Here is a 22,500-nt window from a genome sequence, read left to right on the forward strand (position 1 = left end):
GTATATATTTACCGTCTTTTGTCTATGTTTGTACGTTCATCCTAAACACGGCGACCATTTGCCGTATATCGATAGTTACTGAACTAGATGGCTGCGGTAGTACTCTTCAGTTTTACCTACTTTCTCACTTATCTCTCGCGTGAGGCGCCAATCAACATGCATTAATATGTATTAACAAACATCCAGTCATATGGATGTAGTAGTAAACCATCAGATTCAAAAGATGAGAGGCGTTGACGATATCATCCATCGTATTATTGGAATCTCATTTTGGACTGAGATTCAATCATCAGGCTCGCATTGAGTGTCTGTCCCAGAAGCACTGATTTGACTTCAGGCGATTCTGATAAATACAGTAAGTGCGCGTCACTAGACTGATGACATCAAGTTTATGCCTTGTAAAAACACCGAGGTTCTCCGTTGCCTCTGCAGGTAATTAGTTTGATATTTATAAAAGCATTTCTTGGGAAAACTAAAGGAAAAATCTTGCTCTCTGATAATGATGCATTTGGATTCAGGCTAAATGAGATTGCCCTGCCAGACAGCAATACTGATTTCAGGGAAGAACAGGGCCACCTGTTCAAAAATAGTGACGACACTAAACGCTTATTCCTATATTTGGTTAAGTCAAACCGTATTAACGAAAGTAAGAAATCTTACATTTCGGGGCCAAAGTCTCTCACGGAATGCCAGAAATGGGAAAGTGGCTGACATCAGTGAGAGGTTGGTAACTGATCCTGTTTTTATAAAAAAAAAAAAAAAGGTGTGAGCCTCTGAGATTTTCCCTGAAATGCTTTTTTTGCGAAAAATTCCTTCTCCGGGAAGTAGGAAGAGGGAAATAATAATAATAATAATAATAATAATAATAATAATAATAATAATAATAATAATAATAATAATAATAATAATAATAATAATAATAATAGATAATAATAATAGTAAAAAAACTAGTGATAATAACTAAGGAAGGATAACCCGGAATAATAATAATAATACTGTAGAGACAAAAAAAAAAAATATTAAATTATTATTATTATTATTATTATTATTATTATTATTATTATTATTATTATTGGGAAAAACAGTTGGAGAGGAAGAGGTGGAAAGTACTGAAGGAACGCTCACTTATAGAAAGTGAAAATTATTCATTTTAACGCGGAGGATTATAAATGTAATTAACAGGACCGAAACCAATTTCAGGGGTCATTTCTTTACGGAATAACAGCGACCATTTCAACAACACCTTACTGAAATGATTGCAGTTTAGCTAACTTAATAGTACCCCATTTCTATGTTTATAATTATTCTGTGTTTTGCTTTAAAAAAATAAGCAATATCTCTTTATAATTAGTCTGCGTTTTGCTTTAAAAAATGAGCAATATCTCTTAGGTGGTTAGGGGTAATTTTAACAAAGCCACTTGGCTTTGTGAGTATAACCAAGATTAATAATAGTGTTTATATGACAAAGATTGAGTTCTCTTCATTCTCATGTAATGAAGTCTCAAAATAATGAGCTTCACGTCAAAGTAGGGGGAAGATTTACTTATGAAATTAAGTAACTATATTAATTTAAAATTGAATTTACGAATGGGAACTCATAAACTAATACTAAAAATGATTTTCAATGTGTAGCTGTGTGTGATGTTTTTTTTTTTTTAAATCGTGAGGATAATATTTTTCTTAAAATTAATTTACGTATGGACACTTATAGACTTTATGTTAAAATTTGTTAATTGGGTAACTGGGTGTTGTGATTTTATTTTTAAAATTTTGAAGAAAGAAGTATCATTCAATCCTCTGCCACTAAAAGGAAGCGGGGGAAATTAGGTTATGGTGCATGAGTAAAACCCATTATTGTGTATTTGCGTGAGCAAGTAAATGAAACTTACTGCATATTACTAGTTACCGCTTGTAGGCGTCTCTTCCGGTGAAATTTTAGACTTCACTTCCGAAAAATTTCCAGCACTCCAGCAATGTTAATAACACCATCCGCTGGCATTTGCATCTAATTGATTATTTTTTTTTATTTAATTTACAGGGAATCCTTTTTTGGTTTCGCACTGTAATTAACATTCATTACGGAACGCCGTTCCATTACTGGAGAGAAGGTAAGTTTTGTTTTACACCAAATGGTTTTTTGTCTTTATTTTTTGTTTTAACTTTTTTTTTTGACCGACGTTGATACTGTAGTTATAAAGGCGAATGGGAAGTCTAGTTTGTTATTGTTTTAGCCCAACCCCCGTCCTTCTCTCTCTCTCTCTCCCCACATATATATATACTCGTGTATATATATATATATATATATATATATATATATATATATATATATATATATACATATATATATATTCACAAACATTAAGCTGCAAATGTCTTTAATATCCAGTTCGCCCTACCTTGGAAATTATACCGAAGGGGAATTATAATTGATAAGTGGTTCATCACCGCCAGGTGACGAAACCACTTATCTGTTATGATTCCCCTTCGACATTATTTCGAGGTAGAACGAATTGGATATTAAACGACATTTGTATATTATATTATATATATATATATATATATATATATATATATATATATATATATATATATATATATATATATATATATATATATATATATATATATATATATATACTGTATATTAATACATACATAAACAGTAGAGTAAGTTAGGCACTTGGTGTTCTGTCAAGAGTGGAGGGTGGGAGACAGGGTGCAGAGGGGTATGGGGCTAACAACCTCATTCAAAACAGACTTGCTTAAATTACAAAGGTCACAGAAGTTACGCTACTAAAATTTAGTGGAGTGTATTGATCACCCCGTATCTTCTTAATGTTGCCTGATTGAGTAGGCGTCGAAGGATTACCTAAATTTTGGATTTATCAGTCCTTCGATTTGTGTGACGGTTTATCAATTGTGATTATAAAATATTTGGTCCAAATGTAATAACTTTACTGTATGATCATCAGGCTTTTTATCGTGACCCGATTCTACCTAGTTGAAATCATCATGGAGGAAATATTTATTGTCTTCATAATTGGAACATTATCCTAATAGATAGTAGGGCAATTAGTCTCTGTCACGTAAGGTAAACACCATCATTCTAAGCAAATTACATTTAGGCTTTGAGATTGCATTTTTGTTGATTGCAACTATCTCAAAACAATTAAATGTTTCTGCAATATCTATTAGAAAAGCTGTATGTACTGTCATTAACTCTATAACTGTTATTTTCTTTTTTTTTTTTTTTGGCTTTTTATCATATTTTGGAAAAATTTTTATGGGGACCCAAAAACCTATTGCTACTTGTAAGCATAACTAGATCATGTCAAGATTAGCGAACCCAACATCTCCAATGATCCCCGTGTAAAGAATGGCCAACCCTTTCCGGTCCGAACTCCAATTCCACATGAGGGCCAGTACTAAACACGGCGAAACAGTGATTCATCTACACTGGTTCGCCGTGTTTAGTACTATCCCCTGGGGGGTCAAATGTATTTCGTCTTGTTTAGCACCAGTCCCTGGGGGATCAAATGTCTGCTACCGAAGTGTTCATGTCTAGAACAGCGAACCCGATTATTCCCACGTTGAGAATAACGAACCCAATAACCTTCTTGTAAAGAATAGCGAACCCTAATGCGAGTGGGTTCGCTAATCTTGACATGATCCGCATAACTGGATACTCAGTGGGTCCCGTTAATATCTGTAAAGATTATATTTACTAAAAAAATAAGTATAAATGCATTGCTTATTTTAATAGTACAGGATACAAAAGTTTGATTTCAATCGAATCCTGCAATGAATTTTAAATATCAATCCTCCAGGAGAATTATTTCAGGCCAAAACGACGTTACAGAAGTCACAGAAAGTATTAGATTCCTTGAGCCTTTAATGCTCATTTTTAATCTTGATGACAAAAATTCGAAATTCTAAAAATCTTTCCTTTTAAAGTCACCGTCCCTTGAACTTGATCCTCATTCCCCCACTAAATGCATCGCAAGTGGGCTGTGTCTTCCGCATTTCTTCCAGTATTTTCGATTCGTGTCCCAGTTCCCTCCCTTCAATGCCCTTTTTTCATTTGGGACCCTTCATCTGTTTCTTTTGGACAAAACCTGTTTATTTTTCCTTCTTCGTCTTCCTCTCTTTCCTTTATTTTTTATTTGTTCCCGAGAAGCGAAAAGTCATTTGCTTTTTCCTGTGCCTTTTACTGAATGCAGTTGCAGTTCCCTTTCATGTTTTCTATGCCCCGTTTTCTTTGATTCTTTCTGTCTCGGTCTTTATCGTTGATTTTTCTACACTTGGATATGTTTGTCTCGTTTCCCTTCTCGTTTTCGCAGTTCGTTTGTCCCCCAAATGGACAGGAAAATGGGGGAGGAAACAAACATTAGGGGAGCTCATTATTATCTGTCCTTTTGATGAGAGAGAGAGAGAGAGAGAGAGAGAGAGAGAGAGAGAGAGAGAGAGAGAGAGAGAGAGAGAGAGAGACAGAAGAGGACAAGAGAGAGAGAGAAAGACAGGTGGACAACAGAGTGATGTTCTGAAGAAAAGAGAGAGAGAGAGAGAGAGAGAGAGAGAGAGAGAGAGAGAGAGAGAGAGAGAGAGAGAGAGAGAGAGGTTACAACAGAGTGGTCAGAAGAGAGAGAGAGAGAGAGAGAGAGAGAGAGAGGTTATGGAAGAGGACAAGAGAGAGAGAAAGACAGGTGGACAACAGAGTGATGTTCTGAAGAAAAGAGAGAGAGAGAGAGAGAGAGAGAGAGAGAGAGAGAGGGTAAAACAAACATTGGTAATTATAAATTAAAGAGAGGGAATTAGAGACTGAAAACTTGTCCTAATTTGTAAGCTTTCTGGTGGATGATTTTTTTGGTGATTTGAAACAGCTCACTCGAGTTTCGCTTTATCAAAAGTTACGATCCACAACAGAAGACTAGCAACCTGGTACATCATTCAGTGATTAGGTAAATGTAAGTATATTTAATTTTTTAAGAAAATCCACCCATGGTATTCCTTTCCTTACCCAATCAAGGCATCTGTCGAGCGGTCCTTGGTACCGTGCCAAAATTTCTACCATTCCGCTTGGAGGACCTCCGCATAAATATGAATTAGCACGAAATTGACAAAATCATTACATAAAAAGATACATTTTGTGACCTGGATATTTTTTGCGTTTACATTTTTCTTTCCCCTTTTTGGCAAAAAAGAAAGGAGTTGAAAACCTTTCCCCGAAATCCTGGCGATATGAATCAGTGCTTTTAAAGGGAAAGGAAATTCTGCCATTAGGAGGCTGAAGTGTGGCGAAAGGAATGAGCCCTTTATCTCGCCGAAGAGACATCTCGCAGGATGGGTCTTCCTTGATTTAATCTTTATGATTCATTTACTTTGCTTCCTGGCTAGGAAGCACCTGAACTCACCCTTTGCTCGGACTGGAAAAAAGGAGATACGATTAACTTCCACCCCGTACTCGTTTTTTCACGAAGCGTAAAACATTTCCAGCATTTAAATAAGTTTTTCTGTTACTTCAACTAATGAAGTGGATATGACTATCTCCTTTGCATTCCAGAGAGAGAGAGAGAGAGAGAGAGAGAGAGAGAGAGAGAGAGAGAGAGAGAGAGAGAGAGAAAGAATAAAATGATGCTTGTCTTGTTATAATGTTCATCATACTTAGAGTTCATCTTCATTTCTTATCGTCCCAACAGGAACATGAATTTTGGAGTGTTAGTAATATCTGCAATTTACTGAAGTTGGAAAAAATGAAAGAAAAAGTGTAGAGGTTTTTGAGATGAAATTATGATGCAAGAAGAAGAAAAAGGGGAAAGGTAAAATGTGAAGGTATTTCTATTTGGAATTATTATTATTTTTCTAATTTCATTGTGAGCAACAAGGACATGATCATTAAAGAATGCAAAAGGAAAACATTGTGTTTGCTCGAAAAAATCCAAGGAAAATAGGAGAAAAGATAGCCAGGTGTTTTTTTATAATTTTCGTTATACCCAAGAATTGTTGCGTATTCTGAAGTTGTGGAAAAGGATAAAAGGTGGCAAAAACGCATAAAAGGTGTTTGTTACATATATAGTTGTGAATGCATTATGCGGATGCTTGCAAAACAGGACATGAATTTTATCTCTCTCTCTCTCTCTCTCTTCTTTCTCTCTCTCTCTCTGCATATATATATATATATATATATATATATATATATATATATATATATATATATATATATATATATATTATATATAAAATATAAAATATATATATATATATATATATATATATATATATATATATATATATATATATGTATATATATAAACATATATATATATATATATATATATATATATATATATATATATATATATATATATATATATATATATACATATTACAATTCACAAACACACACATATAATATATATATATATATATATATATATATATATATATATATATATATATATATATATATATATATATATATAGTGACTATATTACAGATATATATATTTTTGTAATAGCCACACTGACCTGACAACTTTCCAATTTGCCAATGATGTTTTGGATACACTCATAACTATGAACTTTGACACCATAAAAAAGAATTACAGTCCGGATTCCCGCATGGGCGCTAAGTTTCATCGTATGTTTCTTCAGCTGGGTTCAATATATATATATATATATATATATATATATATATATATATATATATATATATATATATATATATATATATATATATATATATATATATATATATATATAGCTATCAAGGGATCAACCAGGAAAGGCAGCACATATATACTCGTAAAAACAACAGTTTATTTTGCTGACGCCTTTTCGCAATATCTCATTGCATCTTCAAGGGTGCAATTTACAAAAAAATATAACTTAAAATCTTATTAAAAAAAAACAATTTAAAAATCACTATAAAGACGGACATGACCTACCTAAACTGAGTTAAAAGAGAAACTAAAACATCTAAAATGGAAAGAGGTAAGTAAAAGTGGAAGTACAGACCAAAACATAAGCAAACCTTTATATGCAATGAACAGCATGAATATGCGTTTGTGCATGTTTTGTGAATAATGGACATGTAGTAGTCAAGACCTAGACTCTTAAACTCATCATACCTTATGAGAAGTGTTAGATGCAATTCAAATGTTTTTATTGCATAATTATTGATTTTGTACTATAATACGTTTATTATATATATATATATATATATATATATATATATATATATATATATATATATATATATATATATATACATATATATACATATATATGTATGTATATATATATATATATATATATATATATATATATATATATATATATATATATATATATATATATATAAATATATATATATATATATATATATATATATATATATATATATATATATATATATATATATAATCAGTAAGCTAAAAACGTCCTTTAATATCCAATTCGCTCTACCTCGAAATAATATATTTTCAAATATGTTACCGAAGGAATTTTTTAGTTGATAATAAGTTCGTCGTCCCGTGGGCTCGAACCAGCGAAGGACAAGAACTCAGGACTAGAGTGGACACATTAACCCACGCAGCCAGCAAGTTAGGTATAAGTGGATATCCACTTATATTTCACTTGCTGGCCGCGTGGGTTAATGCGTCCACTGTAGTCCTGAGTTCTTGTCCTTCGCTGGTTCGAGCCGACGGGACGACGAACTTATTATCAACTAAAAATTCCCCTTCGGTAACATATATGAAAATATATTATTTCCGAGGTAGAGCGAATTGATATTAAAGGACGTTTGTAGCTTACTGATTGTATATGAATCACGGTGATGTGATAAAAGTCATATATATATATATATATATATATATATATATATATATATATATATATATATATATATATATATATATATATACTGTATATATGGAAGAAATGTTCTAAGACCTACTCTGATAAATCTACTGGTTATGAAAGTACAACCGATTTCTTAGTGGAGAATTATTTGCCATGTCATAAAGAAGGCTAATTACTACGAGGACAATAACTATTATGCCTTGTAACAATTAATTTTTATGATGTCAATTTGCTGTTATTATGGCTTCTATTTTTAAATGAAATAATGTTTTTCTATATTTATGATACATATCCGTTTTCTGAAGATATAGTGCCATCATTTTTTAGTGAAATAATTGCCTCTGTCATGAAAGACATATTTTACGGAAATTTATGCTTTTAAAGTATTGTTATAATTAAAATTTATGAAAGGCAGTAGTATAATTTTGGGGTCACAATATTTGTTAATAAATCACCTTTTTTAAGAAATGATTTTTGTTATTTATGAGAAATATTCGTTTAATAAGGCAAATTGCATTATGTATAACAAAGAAAACACTACATAATGACTAAGACTAAAATGAATATATATATATATATATATATATATATATATATATATATATATATATATATATATATATATATATATATATATATATATATATATATATATATATATTATATATATATATATACTTTTACATATTCCTTGTCAAAATAGACAAAAGAAAACATTATGGTAAACACGTCTATCCTCTTTTCGATAATAATTACATCTGCTAAAAACAATTTAAACCTCTATTATTCCTCGTTCATTATATACTGCAAACGAATGTAAACCAATTCCGAACTCATTATTCCAAAATAAAAACAAAATAAAAACAAGTAAAAATAAACATTAACGAAGCGACAATTTCCACCTCAAATATTGTCATCATGTGAACCCATGTAATATACATACATACACATATACACGCCCCACATGCATACATCCAAACCCTATGGCACGCCCCCAAAACAGTGAATAAATTTGTGTTAATGACTCGTAAAATGACCTAACTGGAACGGACACCTCCTTTTATGACAATTAACATACCGAAACAGCACCAGATAATGACCTAATTAATTTTTTTTTTGGTTTGGTCGTCAAGTTATTGTTTTTAATTTGCCTAAGGAACACTGGACGAAAATAAAGACCCATTACTGCACTTCATGGTAGTGGAAAGCAATTTTTATTTAATAAGAATAATAAATGATTAAATAATAAGATTTCAGATGGGTTTTCTTCTTCTTCTTCTTCTTCTTCTTCTTCTTCTTCTTCTTCTTCTTCTTCTTCTTCTTCTTCTTATTATTATTATTATTATTATTATTATTATTATTATTATTATTAAACTTATAATGTTGTGGTACTTTGTTTTTCTGACTGTTCGCCTTCCTTCTTATGAGTTTATAATTAATTCTAATTTGTTGGCATTATTATTATTATTATTATTATTATTATTATTATTATTATTATTATTACAGTATGGGAGTAAATCCCCACCTATGCAGCTCAGCATAGGTGATATGCACATTACTTAACTTCTTTTTTTTATTATTGATATGGATGTAAAAGAGACCTCTCTGTCACTCTCTCTCTCTCTCTCGAACACACACGCACACACATCTCACTAATAATGAATTTCAATTCACAATAGTTTTCCTTTTTATATCCGACCTTGTGTCGTCATGATGATCTGCGTCAAACTCAGTATTCATTTAACAGAATTGAAACGCTTTTCTGAGACAGTATCTGTAGCTGTGATTAAAATCCTGTTCGCACTTTCGATCCCGACCTTGTATTTCGTAATCCTTAATAGCGGCGCGTTTTTGTTCATTGATGCTTAATTTGGATGTTTTTTACCCGTGACCCAGATCCGCGGAGGGAATTTAGAATTCCTGGAATCACAGCGGGAATAGACGGCACATGTTTAATCCCTTACCCACGCACTGAAAAGACTAATGTTCCAGTGTTTCAGAAATATCAAAATACATCACAGTCATCATCACTTTGAAGGGGCAGCATTGAAAGGTAGCATACGGCATTAGGAAATGTCTTATGTTCTGGTGGGGTCTTTTATTGATAAGAAAGCGTAATTATATATCTTATATATTGTGCGTATACAGAAAATTTACTTTTCTTGCATACATAGACTTAATCATTACAATCCAAATTTCAATCGTACAGTATATGATAGTTTGCCAGATGTTTCGTCATTCTATAAATTCTATGATAAATTTTTGGCTGCTCCATCTTGCTGCTGTACTGTTTCGTGATGTAGTCTACTCACAGATACAAATCTTTCCCAGATATTTTTGACGATTTGATAAAAGACGTTCCCTTTCGGAAGGCTGTCTCACCTGGTCCAGCAGGTGTTGAGGTCACAGAAGAATTTATTTATGAAGATGTGAAGATAAGCAAAGAGTGGTCGTTTATGTCTGCCAGGAGTGCTATTGCTCTAAATGTCTTGGGGAGATCGCGTTGGCTCAGTAAGTAATGGTGTTCTGAGGTGATGCGTTGCGAAAAATGGGAGGTGCTTTCCGTCTCTCTCTCTCTCTCTCTCTTCATTACAGTTATTAACTTTTTTTTCAGTTCCACACTTCACATTGATGGTTTTCAAAGAATCTTAACTGACACCAAAGATAACCACTTCTCAGTACCCCATGTATTTTCTCTCTCTCTCTTCTTTTTTCGGTATTCCTTGTTCTCTCTCTCTCTCTCTCTCTCTCTCTCTCTCTCTCTCTCTCTCTCTCTCTCTCCCCCCATTATTGTTATTACTTTTTTTATAATTTCGCACTTTACATTGATAGTTCTATAAGATTTTCAAGTGACACCCCAACCTGACCTCCTCTTTTTCAGTTGTTCTTTCTTCTTTTTATAATTTCGCATTTACATTTTTCTATAAGTTTTCAAGTTTCTGTATTCTCTCTCTCTCTCTCTCTCTCTCTCTCTCTCTCTCTCTCTCTCTCTCTCTCTCATGTATGGATTATATTTTGTGGCGAGATTAAAAACTAAAATTGTTTGTAATTGCTTGCTAAAAAGGTCTGTTCAGGAGAGTGGTCTATCTAGTTGAATTTTACAGTTGCTGTCATAACGGAGCCAGATTTATTTTATGTTTTGTGGAATTATTCACAAAAAAAAAGAGCAAACGTAAGAGTAGCTCTGCAAATGTGTTATAATTTCTTTTTGGTTAAATTTGTAATTGTCATTATCTCTTTTTTATAACTGAATGTAAAACCAGCGGTAATGGATGCAAGGAAAACAGGTCTCTCGTGGTCAAGTATAATAACATTGAAATCCAGCTTTCTTATGATTGAAGTTTGAAATTATTGCATTTTCTGAAGTTAGATACAAAAGTATCGGCTCATTTCTTACCGATACCGATACCGAGTACCGGTACCTAAAAAATTAGCCGATACCATCGATACCGATACTCTGGCACATCTCTTATTTCATATAATTATTCCTTGGTACTAAAAGCGAAAGGCATAATTATGACCATTCACAATATTACTGAGGTGTGTTATTGATTTCTTACTAGTTAGGTTGACTCTGCAGAGCCCAGGGCTTGAGTTGTGGATTTCACTGCGGAAAATGTTCTTATTCGTCGCCTGCCTTGAAAAAAATATACAAAATATTACTTGTTATAAGATAGGAATGAAAATCTTATTGCCTCTATGCTAAATTGTTCTTGGAATTTTATAGTAAGAAAGAATCATGTTTTGTAGAACAATGTTTAAAACAACTGTTTTTTGTTTTTCTCAGTGTTTCTGAAATACAACTGTGACTGAAGCAAATTTTACCTTTGCGGAAAAAAATTATTTAAATTATCCTCAGAATTGAGTTATTTTATAAGAAAAAAAATTAACTAACTTCTCCATATTTAATATCGAGCCTAATTTCTAAAGAGATGAGAGATGACGAAGATATAAAAAGAAAAGCGGAATATAAAATTTTGGCCAAAGACCAAACGCTGGCACCTATGATGTCATTCAACGCTGGGAGGGAAAGTGAGAGTAAAAAGTTTTTCAAGCTGCAACAGGAAGAAAACCTCACAGTGAACGGAGGTACAGTAAAAGGAATGAAAGAGATTGCAGCTAGGGGGACGCTGCAAGGAGCCTAAAATAATGCCTGCAGTTCACAGCGTGAGGTGCACTGGCGGCACAACCTTGCCTAGCGGGGAAATCGAATAGTGTTGGCTGAACTAAGTGGAAATGAAGAGGTTCGAATCTTAATTTTACATTATCTCGATTCGATCCTTAGGAAAACGAATAAAATTCCAATAGCTTACGGGTGACTAATCTCAAAAGTGAGATCATTTCCAGCGGGGTGTTATCCTACACACAAACACACACTCTCTGCATGAACTTGGGGACCTGTGGCTATTTCTCTCTCTCTCTCTCTCTCTCTCTCTCTCTCTCTCTCTCTCTCCACACGGCGATTATACCAGCTGCATAAGCTCTGGGCTATTTGAACTCTTTATGTCCACCATTATCTTTTTTTACTGTCCTATCATTCCTCAATTCCATCCTTTCTTGATATACAATACGCACACATCCTCACGAGTTGGATACTAAAAATACTGTATATAATTTCGGTTCTTTGCCTTTCCTCGCAGGCATTTCATTTCTTCTAGAGTTACAAGTCATCGTTATGGGAATAATTATGATTTTGAGACCTAACCATAGCCATGAAGAAGTTTTTTTTTTTTTTTTTTACGCGGAAAGAAATATGAAAAGTGAACATTCGACAGTTTTAACGCACTAACAAAAATAGCTTAAAATTACTGTAAAAATGAAAATGTGTTAACGAGTTTACATATTGTTAAATATCCAGGTAAACAGGCTCAACTACATAGATGTTTTACATGTATTTGCACATTTTTCCTCTCTCTCTCTCTCTCTCTCTCTCTCTCTCTCTCTCTCTCTCTCTCTCTCTCTCTCTCTCTCTCTCTCTCTCTCTCGCAGCAAAGCCGTGACCTCTGGGTTTGTGGGGAGAATGAAATGAGAATGAATTCGTTTGTGGCTTTAACTCTATATTGACGGTTTTGCTGGATTGCTATTGTGACAGTAACGTTGATTAAACGGACCCGCGATTGCATTGTTAGTATCACATGTTTTCCTAACGTATATACATACACACACACACACATACATATATATATATATATATATATATATATATATATATATATATATATATATATATATATATATATATATATATATATATATATATATATATATAATTAACACACAATCACGTGTGGAACAGAAATAAATTTCTGACCTAATGTGAGTCAGAAATTTAAATATATATATATATATATATATATATATATATATATATATATATATATATATATATATATATATATATATATATATATATATATATATATGTATATATATAAAAGGGGCTTCATTTTCCTTAGTCTTATTATTATCTCCAGTTCTATAAAAGTGTCGAAAATATTCAGTTCATTTGTACACAAATGAAATGAGAGTAGCAATCCTATAACAAACCGAGACAAAGCAGCCTTCATTTCCAAAGAATTCTACCCAAAGGTTGATTTTACTTCGTTATGGCCAATCCTAAGTCGTCGAATTTTATGTACATTCCTTAACGGTATCTTTCTGTTATTCGTGATTTGAAGTTCCTCGCACGTTCGAATTCCCAGGAATTCCGTTGTAAAATGTAGACTTGAATGGCAACGCTCATTGCTCGGAGCAAGGAATAAATCTCGTTCGGCGGTCATTCTTCAGCAGTTGTCAGAATCTGCTTCGACCCTGTAGTTGGGTAGTGCCGTCAGTGCACCTGGTGCGGGACACTGTAGGCGTTACTTAAGGTTCTTCGCAGCATGCCTTCGGCCCCTAGCTGCAACCCTTTTCGTTCCATTTACTGTACCTCCTTTCATATTCTTTCTTCCATCTGACTTTCCACCCTTTCCTAACAATTAATTCATAGTGCAACTGCGAGGTTTTTCTCCTGTTACACCTTTCATACCTTTTACTGTCAATTTCCGTTTCAGTTCTGAATGACATCTTTGGTCCCAGTGCTTGGCTTTTGCCCTAAATTCTTTATTCCTGTTCATGCACCGTTGGATCTTAAGTGCTTTGGCTTTAAGCCTGTGTTTTTTATATCTTCCATTGTGTTGTTTAGTCCCTTCTCCTGTACTTTGCACTTCTCATTCGGTTCCTCTCTTGTTTTCTTACTTCTTAGCCTCTTTTCTCCCATCTCTTTCATTCTACCCAAATCAGATCTCATCGCCATGATATGTTTTTCCAGGCGCCATTTCCAAGGCGGGTGCTGTTAGGTTGGTTGTGATAATGGTGTTGGTGTTTGTATCCCCATGAGTTCTGATACTAAATTGCTCCTGCATATGACAGGTTATTTGTTTCTGTGATACTGGTGGCGTGTATAATAATAATAATAATAATAATAATAATAATAATAATAATAATAATAATAATAATAATAATAATAATAATAATAATAATATTATTATTTCTTGTAGTGGTGATATTAGCAGTAATATCGGTGCTATGTAGGAAACATAAGATTCATCGAAGCCATCCGTTAAAAATTATACAAATCAAATCGTTATCAATCACGTCTGGAGAACTGAGAAAGAATATAAAGTGAGGGAATGGGTTCTAGATTCAGTTGTGTCCACAAAAGCAGTAGAAATAGCTTCTCGTGAGACTAGATCTATGTATATATATATATATATATATATATATATATATATATATATAAAATATATATATATATATATATATAATATATATATTATATATATTTATATATATATATATATATATATATATATATATATATATATATATATATATATATATATATATATATATATATATATATATGTACATATCAACCCAACCTTGGCCCTGGCATTATATTAAGCTAATATCTTCAGTGAATTTTGGGAACATTAACTTCTCCTACGAGTGTAATAAAGGGGGGAAAGTAATTAATGAGGAAAAAGAAAAGGGAGAGATATAAAAAGGAAATAAAAGCGGAGTGAGGGGAGGTAACGACCTTCCGGAAACGGGGGTTAGACAATAATCCCCTCGAGTAGGTCCTTGAGGCTACAGAGATGTCCTTATAAAACTTGCATGCGGGGGAGAGAGAGAGAGAGAGAGAGAGAGAGAGAGAGAGAGAGAGAGAGAGAGAGAGAGAGAGAGAGAGAGAGCAGAATAAATGCTGAATAATGAGATGTCAACTAGAAGTGTCAACTATAAATCCTTGAAACCTATCTGCTGAAACTCTCTCTCTCTCTCTCTCTCTCTCTCTCTCTCTCTCTCTCTACCGTCATTTCATTTTCAAACTCGCTGGTTTTATAGACAGGTTTCAAGGATTTATAATTGACATGTTTTTCAGCATTTTTTGGTCTCTCTCTCTCTCAACTCTTCTTAATTCGTGGTTGTATATCATATATTTTTCATTCACTTTGTCCATCAATCTGTCTGTCTGTCTGTCTGTCTGTGTGTCTGATAAATATCTACTTTTTTCAAAACATTTTTCTTCGATAATATTGCTCATTCAATGCTTTATGACGCACTTTACTAATGGACAAAAGAACTTCTATTTCTTATTCTTTATGAATGTAATAACTTTACTTACTAATTTACTCAGTCAATTTCAGATCTCTCTCTCTCTCTCTCTCTCTCTCTCTCTCTCTCTCTCTCTCTTCTAGGTACAACATATTGCCTCTTGTTAAGCGAAGTCCAAAATAACGTTATCCTGTAATATGAAAATCTGCCAAACAAACTTGAGCAAATTGTAACAAAAGTCTGTAGTAAAATAAACCTGTTAATGGACCTGAAATCTTCAATGAATTGGCAACACCCTTAGAGCCAGAACTTAGCTGTTTTTATGGGCTGTGTTTAAAGTATATTAGCACCCCCTACTCCCCCGCCTCACCCCTGCTTTTTTTTTGGGGAGGGGGTAATGGGATCGAGGGAGGGTAATAACTAAACCTGTAAAGAAATTGAAAGTCGTAAATATGCAATTCCGGAATGGGTCTAGTTTCGCACTACGTCACACGAAGCCTTCTGAAAAGTTTTGGAACCTGAAAATAAACAAATGATAATGAAAGGGAAGAGCACTTGCGAGGCGGAGGATATAAGAGTGAACGAAAGTAAAAACTTCTTGCTCAGGGGAAAAGAGCGAATGAAGATATAAAGAAGGAAAGTAAGGAGTGTGAAAATGCTCCTCTCGAAGAGGATAACGGGAGTGCAAAAGACTTCGCGAGACGGCGGGGAAGGAGTAAAAACAAAACACTCCACTAAAATGAGGAGTTTAAAAGACCGAAACTTCGGGGACAAGGTGAACAAAGGTCTCGGGGTAGCCTTGGGTCTTCTTCTCCTTCTTCTTCTTCTTCTTCTTCTTCTCCTCGTTCTCTCCCTCATTTCCAAGCGACACATCTTCCGGGTCCTTCCGCACACTCCATTAGGGATATATTGCTTCAAGTAATCGAAGAGAAATGAGCCAAGGAAATGGAGTAGGAGGACACCAGTTTATGGTTGCAGTTTCATAATTGGGATGAATTATTGTCTTCATTAAGACGCTGGTGAACTTCTTGAAATTACTAGTCCTAATTAACACTGGTAATACTTTACTGGACAGTTTATTTAAAACGTGGTAAGTCACTTAATCGATAAATTGATCTCTGAGTTAATTAAAGAAGCATCATACACATATATGCACATACACACATACAGGCACGTGAATCGTATCCCCTGCACTCTCAAACTTCTTATATATCTGCTTTATGGTAAACCTCTAGATATGGACTCCCTCTTCCTTGACTGAGCCTACATTGCTCTTTATATACTTTCGTTTGTCAAGATCTCTCACTTAAAATCTTACCTTGAACTTACCCTGTAATACCTAGCACTGTTTTACCCCTAAAACTCATAGTCGTTTTATCAAATTTAGCTTTACGCAATGGAAAAAATACAATTTTCCTCATCTACTCCGCTGAAACCGTTCCTTCACACTGACATAACTCACAGAGTTTCAAGAGGCACACCCAAAAATTCCTAGAAAAACAACCGTACACTTAACACTTCTAGAGAAATGTCTACAAAATTGCCCAGAAAACCTACTGAGAAACAGGTACAAAGCCACACCTAACTCCCCTCTTTCAAACCTGGCCTCCCGCTGCAATAACACTCGAGTCATAAGTCTTCAGACGGACGTCCTTCACGAGATTTCTTGTCAATAATCGCTTATTTTCACCTGGTTCCTCTGCATAATGGAAGTGGGACACGGTTCTTAAAATCTGGAACAGATCCTTCCTAATGACCGTGTTTTCTCATGACGGGAAGGAGTTCAGGAAAGTGGGTGAGTGGGAAAAATAAGAGGAGGAAAAGTGTGGAAAGGAAGAGTGGGCTTAATTCGCTGGAACTGGAGAGCGAATTAATTTTTTTTTTTTTTACTTCGTATGGCATACTGATGAAACTGCGATATACTTTTAAGTGTCGTTGTCTAATGTTCTGTTTTGAAATCTGTCCCTCCTTTCATATTATTATTATTATTATTATTATTATTATTATTATTATTATTATTATTATTATTATTATTATTATTATTATTATTATTATTATTCAGAAGATGAACCCTATTCATATGGAACAAGCCAACAGCATCCATTGCCTTGAAATTCAAGCTTATAAAGAATATGGTGTTCATTAGAAAGAAGTAACAGAAGGTATGGGAAATACAAAAAGGAGACATCACTTATTAAAACAATAAATTTTCAAATTAATAAATAAAAAGACAAAAATGTAGGTGAATAATTAAAACACAAGGAGAATTGTATTAGGGTATTAATGCATTGCATCTTCGCTTGAACTTCTAAAGTTACACATATATATAATTCACAGATCAAAATGAAAATATGACGAAATACCTTTTAAAAATATTCTATTGCCAAATATTTACCAATTTTTATTCATTCTAACTTAAAAAAAAAGTTGAAAGAATTTTATTCTGCCAGTAAAATAATTCAGGTTTAAAATTGTGATGAAAAGAATAAATAGCAACACTTCTTATGAAAAAGTTTTGTTTCATTGACACTGCAGTAAACTTCAATGAATGTGTACATTTTCATGGGCAGTTAAAATCTCAATAAAAATACGTAATTCAAACACACAAACACACGCATACTATGTGAGTGTTTATATATATATATATATATATATATATATATATATATATATATATATATATATATATATATATATATATATATATATATATATATATATATATATATATATATATATATATACATATATACAGTATATAAATTATATGTGTGTGTGTATCAGTGTGCGTACAATCGCATTTTTATAGGTTATTAACCAGCTCAGTAAAATATTTAGCTCAGGTTTATTATCCTATGTCTTATTCCAGCCAGCAAGGACCCTACCACAATTGACTAACCACCAGGCACATAATTCCCTTCTTAGGTCCACAAGGGGGCCCGATGCAATCTCGAGGAAACGAATATATAAATTATATATATATATATATATATATATATATATATATATATATATACATACATACAAATTATGTAAATATTTCTTTCTTCAAACATAGGTTATGAATAGCAGAAAATCCAGGAACCTCTCGTCCCGGAATATTTTCACTGCATACCTGTCACATTAAGTTGCAAAACACAAAAGGTGAATAATTCTTTTCACCTTGATCAGGCCATATCTAAATAATGCAAAACACAAATGCTGGTTCATCGTTATTTCACTACACGGCAAAAAAAAAATGTGTTCTCTACAACGCAAGGATTAGTGAGAATTTGATAAAATGTGTCATAGTCACCACGTTTGTTTATTTTCACTGATTGGGACGGGATAACCTTTCGTATGAAAGCACAGCTTCCATTTTCCACGCAGGAATATTTCATCGACATATATATGTGCATATGTATATGTGTGTGTATATATATATATATACATATATATACAGTGTATACATATATATATATACATGTGTAAATATTATATACTGTATATATGTTTATATATATGTAAGTACATGTATATAAAAATTTATATATATATATATATATATATATATATATATATATATATATATATATATATAAAAATATTCATAATCATACACTTATTGAAATTATAGATGGCTACATTTACTCACGAAATCGAGTTACTGACAGAGATGAAACCAGACCGTACACGTTTAATTAGCAGAGTAAAGTCTGGGCCCTCTCGGCTTGAGTGCATCATTATGAATTCAACATTCTCTCTTCCACGGGACTCTTGCTTAGTTTCCTCACTTAAGTTTCCTCATCTTGAGGAACCTCGAGGAAGCTCTTCACCCGAGGATTTCCGCGAAGTCAAATCTGGTAACGTAATCGCCTGCTCCTCGGAAACTTCTTATTATTTAATGACATTCGGCCTGCCCCATTATCCTGCCGTTACTTGAGCTTAGCTTTAATCATGAAGCCTCATTAGTCAGTATTGGTAATGATATCGTCATAACAAAAACTTATAACCGAGACAAAAGTGAGGTCACTTCGGATGCATAATGATTCTTAGGAAATTGTTCTCTACAGACAATGTACGTTTAAAAAATTAGATAACACTTTATGCATATGCATATTCTATATGCATTTCAATGTATGAATGAGGTATATTTTATCCGTTTTTATATGTGTGCATATATATATATATATATATATATATATATATATATATATATATATATATATATACATATATGTATACACATACATACATAAATACACACTCATATATATGCAGTATGTATGTATATATATATGGTTGTGTGTGTCTGTATGTATGTATGTATGAATGAATATTGGACATGACATTGAAAGCGTGTTTACTGTATTTTCGGAATAATTACACCGAAAAGGATTTATGAGTGATGTATGCATCAAGTCAAGTGTTGTTCACGTGATCACACATCATGGGAGTGGTACTTAATGCCATTTATTCATACTCAAGTACCATAACTACAAAATATTGAAATAAAATTTTTATGAGGCAAACGGAATGAGGAAGTATAACAAAATGCGTAATACAAATGGTCGCGTTAACCAGCGCCTAATAGCCGAAAGAATGAAAAAAAACTAACAGCTTTAGGAAGAATAAAAAGATGAATAAAAACTGGGGAACAATAACTGACGCTTAAAACGGGGATGTCTGCCAGAAATGCAATGAAAATAAAAGATTTTAAGTTAAACACCTTGTAGAAATAAAAAGAATATGTGTATGAATATATGAAATGAATTATCAAATAAATCACACAGATGTCCATTTCTGAAAACAGAAAGGACGTTTTTCAGTAAACATTTTTGTTAAGGAATAACAAATGATAGAAATTAAATAATCGAGAAGTTCTATTGTACACCCCTTCGTTTAAATGAACTGCACCTACAAGTTGCTTTAATGAAATAAAAGCAACAACTGGTAAGGAAATAAAACATTATTCACTTAAAAGCTATATATTTTTTTTAAGCATGTCAGACCACGCCACAACCTTAGTTTGAATTGGCACTCGACGAAACGCTCTTTCCCTGGGGCTACGAGAACGCAGACTGAGATTTTTAATGAGTGTCCACTCAGCCTCAGGGGTCAGTTCAACTGCCTCGTCTCCCCCAACTTGATTGACAAATTAGTCGGGGAATATGTCCTGACACCAGTAGGGGAAGTTTAGGAGGTGCCTCACAAAATATTGCAAGATTCTGGAGGTCAATGGAACCAGTTTAACAAAGAAGAGGAACAATATGCTAGGGCCTATGCCAGTTAGTATATATATATTATATATATATATATATATATATATATATATATATATATATATATATATATATATATATATATATATATATATATATATATATATATATATATATATATATTCATTTGCCTGGGTGGAGTCAGAAGGAGATACCAAGTTAGCTAAGCTCTTGGGTCAAGAAAAGGTCATAGGGCTCATGATTTCATCCATTAGCGAGAGCTGAAACCAAAGGGCTTTATCAGTCTAGCACCCACCATCTTGCCTAAAGGGAACAATGTTACTCGTGTTTGCTATGCATTATACATTGAAATCATATTTAAAAAAGTTACCCTTTCCAGAGTTTATATTTTATCGAAAGACTGCAGGAACTGTTATTGTTCATATAGGCTATGAACCTTTTCCTAAGAAATGGAATTAAACACTGAAACGAATAATTATCCCAACAAGGTACAGAACCAATGTACATCAACGGTGGAAAATACAAACTGAATGGTCACAGTGGTAAAAATAGTGCTAAAATCATTTTATATATATATATATATATATATATATATATATATATATATATATATATATATATATATATATATATATATATATATATATATATATATAGAAAGAGAGAGAGAGAGAGAGAGAGAGAGAGAGAGAGAGAGAGAGAGAGAGAGAGAGAGAGAGAGAGAGAGAGATATAGGTAAAGTCTCTTGATTCTTCTCGATGAAAGAAGTCAACAGAAACATAAAGCTGATAAAAATGGGGAGAAAGGACAACCAGGAGAAAATATTACAAGTTATAGGAATGGAAGCTTTAAAGGGTAATAAAAATCAGTAAAAGATGCTTCTTAGATATGAGAGAGAGAGAGAGAGAGAGAGAGAGAGAGAGAGAGAGAGAGAGAGAGAGAGAGAGAGAGAGAGATCTGAAACTGACTGAGTAAATTAGTAAGTTTTCTTATTACATTCATGAAGAAAAATGATAAAATGGTAGGTGATAACAGAATAAGAAATAGAAGTTCGTCTGTCCATAAGTAAAGTACGTCATGAACCATTAAGTGAGCAATATTACCGAGGAGGAGAAATGTTTTGAAAAAGGTAGATATTTATCCACGAATTTGGAAGAGTTCAAATAGTATTTTTTTATCTAAAAAAATGGACTAGACTTTTTTTCTTGCCAAATAAATATGACAACTCCTTGCCACTGATAGAAATCCTTTTATTTGGATTTTATTAGCAAAGGCACTTCTAAGGACCATCCTATGCCAAATGGCAGTTATAAATATACATAAATGCATACACACACATACATATATATATATAAATATTATATATATATATATATATATATATATATATATATATATATATATATATATATATGTATGTATATATACATACATACACACACACACACACACACACACACACATATAATATATATATATTTATATATATATATATATATATATATATATATATATATATATATATATATATATATATATATATATATATATCTAAAGAAAAACACCAGCGCACAACACAATAGATCACGGCAAACTGACTTTCATTTGTCACAGCTCTTTTCTTCAAAACTAACTCCCCTATGAGTGTGAAGGAGGAATGAACGATTTCCATCCAGGAATCACCTCTGAGTCTTTGGCCTTTTATCCACTGGAGATGAGATTCTCTTCAGCATGTGGTCTTTGAGCTGAATTTCAGAAAACGTCGAAGACGGAAGATCATTAATGTCACTAACACTGGCAACTTTACGATGTTGCCTTAGTC

Source organism: Macrobrachium rosenbergii, chromosome 27 (assembly GCF_040412425.1).
Source record: "Macrobrachium rosenbergii isolate ZJJX-2024 chromosome 27, ASM4041242v1, whole genome shotgun sequence".
Lineage (NCBI taxonomy): Eukaryota > Metazoa > Arthropoda > Malacostraca > Decapoda > Palaemonidae > Macrobrachium > Macrobrachium rosenbergii.